The sequence below is a fragment of the Lemur catta genome, chromosome 15, assembly GCF_020740605.2.
Source record: "Lemur catta isolate mLemCat1 chromosome 15, mLemCat1.pri, whole genome shotgun sequence".
Classification (NCBI taxonomy): Eukaryota; Metazoa; Chordata; class Mammalia; order Primates; family Lemuridae; genus Lemur; species Lemur catta.
Window position 1 is genome coordinate 34,039,403 of NC_059142.1, and position 5,043 is coordinate 34,044,445.

Sequence of the window (5,043 nt, forward strand, 5' to 3'; positions counted from 1 at the left end):
GCATGGATGAACCTTGAAGACATCATGCTAAGTGAAAGAAGACAGACATAAAAGCCCACTTTTTTAATGGAATTGTTGGATTCCATTAGTGCCAAAAGTCCAGAACAGGAAAATCCATGGAGTTAGAAGGCAGAAAAATGGTGGCCAGGGGCTGGGGGTAGGAGGGAATTTGAGATGACTGCTAGTGGGTAACAGGTTTCCTTTTGGGGTGATGAAAAAGTTCTGGAACTAGATAGTGGTGATGGTTACACAACACTGTGAATGTACTCAATGCCACTGAATTGTATGTTTTAAAGTGGTTAAAATGGTAAGTTTTCTGTAACGTGTATTTTACTAAAATTAAAAGAAGAACAGATATGATTGCTCAGGCTTAGATGGTCTCCTGGTTCTAAGAGGACCCCCAGGGCTTGGTCACCAGCCAGCCAGCTCAAAGGAGGCTGCAGAGACGTTTAGCCCAGTGGGTGGTCTGGTTCCCCAGGACCAGGTCTGCAGAGAGCCCTCAGAAGCGGGAAGTGCTACTGTACCTCCCAGTCACTCTCCCACTGCCAAATCATGTTGAAAATGCACTCTGAGCTGTTCCAGAGACAGGATGGGGGGGGGGGGGACAAGCATAGAGGGGGAGGGGTTAAGAGTCTATTTGGATGAAGCTATTCATAAGGTCAAGATGCTAATTTTTTTTTAAAAGAGATGAGATCTTGCTCTGTCACCCAGGCTGCAGTGCAGTGGTGCAATCACAGCTCACAGCAACCTCCAACTCCTGGCTCAAACCACCCTCCTGCCTCAGCCTCCCCAGTAGCTGAGACCACAGGCATGAGCCACCACGCCCGGCTAATTTTTCTATGTTTTATAGAGATGGGGGTCTCGCTCTTGCTCAGGCTGGTCTCGAACTCCTGACCTCAAGCCATCCTCCCACCTCGGCCTCCCAGAGTGCTAGGATTCCATTCGTGAGCCACCGCGCCCGGCCAAGAGAATCTTTAAATAAATGCAGGTTGCCTGCTTCGGAATTGGACAACCAAGGGATTGACTTTTCTCTCTGAAGAGCCAACAGGGGAATGGCCTCCCCTGTGCCATGCGGAGGCCTGGGTAGCCGCGCTTGCCCTGAGGGCCACGGGCCCCTCCTCTCTAGGAGGAGGACCCATCTCTTCAGAATGTCAGGGTCTCCCCTCAAAGCCTCCAGTCCGCCCAGCGGGTTTGGTCGTCACAGGCAGATTTCTTGAGAGTTCTTGAGAACCTTCCAGGGAAGTCTATGACCCTCGAGGGGATCCTTTGCGAGGGGAAGGGGTGGGGTGAGGCTGGTGGGTGCCAGTGGGAGGGGGGAGGAGGAGGAAGCAGGGAGGACCCACTCCTTGGAGCCCACCCCCACGGGCGGGCAGAGCTCGGGCCTCCTGGCCTGCCCTCCCCACTCCATGAGGGGCTGGGCCTGGCTCCCACAGCCCCTTGGAGGGGGAGGCTTGGCGGTGGGGACGGGGACAGAAGGCGGAGCCCAGGCCAGGTGGCAGCGCTTCAGGTCACATAGATGGGAGGGGGCTGCCTCCCTGGACCTATTTCCCTGGTGCGAAAATGTAAGGCAGCCCTTCCAGAGCCCGGGCCTGGCAGGACCCTCCTTAGTGCCCCAGGTTGCCTCCCTCCATCTTCTTCCTGCCCCCGGAGGTCTCCCCAATGGCCTGGCTTCAAGTTAGCTTTGGGGGCACTGTAGGGAACTGAGGAAGGTGAGGGAGGAAAGGACAGGAGCAGAACGCATGGGGACGGTGACCCTGCCCTTAAATCTTCCCTGGAAGAGAGAGGGAGCAGGAAGGGGTGGGGTCGGGTGACAGGCCAGCCTGCTGCACCTCGGGTCTGGGCCTCTCAGGCGTGTGCACACACATGCACACACGCAGACACACGCACGGGCACGTGCAGATTTCTGTCCAGTCCTGTTTAGCGTCCTGTCCTTCTTCCTTCACTCCACAGTGTGTCTTTTCATGGCAATAAGTACAGTGTATTCGTTTCCCGCAGCTACGGTAATAAATTACCACAAATGTCGTGGTTTAAAATGACACATTTATTCTCTCACCGTTCTGGAGTTCAGAAGTCCAAAACGAGTCTCACAGGGCCAACGCCGGGGTGTGGGCAGGGCTGTGCCTTCCAGAGGCTCTAGGGGGTTGTCGTGGGTTGAACGGTGGCCCGCAGAGAGTTATGTCCATGTCCTGATCCCTGGAACCTGCGGATGGTGCCTTATATGGCAACAGAGGGAATATGACCTTACATGGCAAAGTATGTGATTACGTGAAGGATTCTGAGAGCAGGAGCTTCTCTCGGATTTCCCAGGTGGGCCCAGAGTGCAGTCCCTGTGTCCTTGTAAGCGAGCACACTGGGGAGAAGACACGGAGAAACAGACAGCGAGGCCACCACGGAAGCAGGTACTGGAACAACGCAGCCACAAACCAAAGGAGCTGGAAGAGTCAGAGAACAGGGTCCCCCTGGAGCCTCCAGAGGGAGTGCAGCCCTGCCCACACCTTGGTTCCAGCTTTCTGGCCTCCAGAACTGTAAGAAATTTCTGTTGATTTCAACTGCCAGACTGGAGGTCATTTGTTACAGCAGCCAGAGGGAGCTGACACAGTGAGAATCTGTTTCTTGCCTTTTCTTCCCGGGGCCTGCACCCCTCGGTCTCGGCCCCTCCTCCAAAGTCAAAGGCCGCAGCGAAGCATCTTTCCTCTCTGACCTTCTGTCTCTCTCATACAGACCCACGTGGCTACACTGGGCCCACCTGGAAAATCTGGGGTGATGTCCCCATCTCAGCATCTTTAACCTAATCCCATCTGCAGAGTCCCTCTCAGCATGGAAGGCAACACGGTCACAGGTCCCAGGGATTCGAATGTGGGTGTCTGGGGTGGGGAGGGCACCAGACTCTGCCTGCCACGCTTAGGTCCGGGGCTTCCAGGTGCTGTGCAGGCACGCCTCTGCAGGGGTCACCGTTCGGATCTGAGGGTCCCCCGAATTTGCAGAGGGATTCAACAAGCTGTGCTTCTCTTCCCACCAGAAGAGGACCAGAAGACTCAGTCCTCTCCCTCCATCTCCTGCCCTGGCAAGGAGCTGAGGTCCCTTTGAATGGGACGGCAGAGACGCTAAGGGCCTTCAAATTCCCCTCCCCTGGGCTGCCCCCCTTCCAGGCTTCCCCGGCGCCGCCAGCCCACACTCCAACCCCTTGGGCCTCCTGCCCTGCAACGGTCACGGCCGAGCTCCCACAGAGCTCACTGAGAACCCCCTCCTGGCTAGTACCGGGGAGCGGTGTACGTGGCTGAAACAATCTAGGACAGGACTGATAAACACAGCCCTTGTTACCTTAGACCACAGTCAGCCGGCGCCCAAGCGGAGCAAGGGATCCTGGCTCAGCCTTCAAATCCCAGCCTTCTTTGGAGCCGAGTGCTGTCCCTAAACACCCACACCTCCCCTCTCTCCCAGTGCCTTCCGCCCCCCACTTCTTCCTGCGAGCTGGGCCTCAGCTGGGTTCACCCTGCTCTTCAGGGAAGTAGCTGTGATCTTCAGGAAGGTTGGGTCCTGCCAAGCCCCACGGGCGTAGGTTTTAATTTGTTCAAAGCAACTGTGCGGGTTTACGTCTGATGAGGAATCATTGGTGCGGCGTGGACAGGTGAAGCAGCTCCAGCCAATGAAACATGAGGGGAAGCTGGCTTGGGGGAAGGTGTTTTTCATTTTTAAAAGGAGACAAAAGAGGCCGGGCATGGTGGCTCACGCATGTAACCCTAGCACTCTGGGAGGCCGAGGCCGGTGGATCGTTTGAGCTCAAGAGTTCAAGACCAGCCTGAGCAAGAGCAAGACCCTGTCTCTACTGAAAATAGAAATAAATGATCTGGACAGCTAAAAATACCTATAGAAAAAAATTAGCCAGGCATGGTGGCACATGCCTGTAGTCCCAGCTACTCAGGAGGCTGAGGCAGGAGGATCGCTTGAGCCCAGGAGTTTGAGGTTGCTGTGAGCTAGGCTGACGCCACGGCACTCTAGCCCGGGCAACAGAGCAAGACTCTGTCTCAAAAAAAAAAAAAAAAAAGGAGACAAAAGATAAGGAAGCTGTAGAACTTTGCCTCTGAGTCTAATGGTCTGACGCCTGGAACTATGGAAACTGTCTTTGAGTCCAGGGGATCCAGCCTGAGAGGACAGGAAACAGGCAGAGGGGACAAGGGACTGACCCGAGTCTCCAGTGATATTGCAGAGCTACTGAATGTACCCACCTTGGACCTGCTGTCCCTCCAGACAGGGTGTCTCTTATTTGCAATGGCAGCACTGCACTGATTCGGCTTTCTGTGGGTGCTTTAGGCTCTCCTGTGCTCTGTCACACCCACCTGCAGCCCTCGGGTCCCTCTGTTGACCCTACGCATCTTTGTAGCAGCTGCTGTTCCTCCTCACTGTTCCGAGCCTCTCCGCACCCGAGGCCCATGCCGGTTTTGGCATCATAGGTACCTCTTTCTTGTTCAGCTCCAATGGGAAGGGAGCCACTGAGACTCTCCATTGAACAGAGATGCCAGGCCTATACACTGGGTATGAAATGGTTAAATTTGGGCTGCTGCAGGGTGGGTGTGGGGGAGGAAGGGGGACTCAGTTGGAATTGAGGACTCCCTGCACCAGGAGCAGACCTTTTTGGTTGTCACTCAACTGAAAAGTTGTTCTCTTCCTGCCATAGCTCAGCATGGTCTGCACAGCCCCTCTTACGGCTGGGAGTGGTGCAGAGACAAAGCCGAGAGAAGCCCCCTGGTAGTGGGAAGCCACGCAGGTGTTTTCCCCAGCAGGTCTGGGGGAGAGGAAGCCACACTCAGTGCGCGGGGCTAGGCTAGGAAGAGCAGCCACCAGAGTGCCCGAAGCACGCCGGGTGGGGCTGAGCATCTGATGAGGCCTGGACTGTGAGATCTCGGCCAGGCGGCTGGGACTGTCTGCACCGCGCTTGCCCAGTGCGGGCCACCAGGACTGGAGAGGAGAGGCTGAGGATGACACAGAAAAACCAGGATAACCAGGCATGAAGAGGGTCCCAAAGGCCAGCTTGCCACAGCTGAG

General features: G+C 55.8%; 1 long non-coding RNA gene across 1 annotated transcript; it reads right to left on the reverse strand.

Annotated features, from left to right (window-relative positions):
• Positions 1 to 2,020: 2,020 nt before the first annotated feature.
• On the reverse strand, positions 2,021 to 3,527 carry LOC123620140. Its single transcript, XR_006728772.1, has 2 exons — positions 3,322 to 3,527; positions 2,021 to 2,432 (listed from the first exon to the last, which is right to left on the reverse strand). It is a non-coding gene; the product is annotated as an uncharacterized LOC123620140 (long non-coding RNA).
• Positions 3,528 to 5,043: the final 1,516 nt, after the last annotated feature.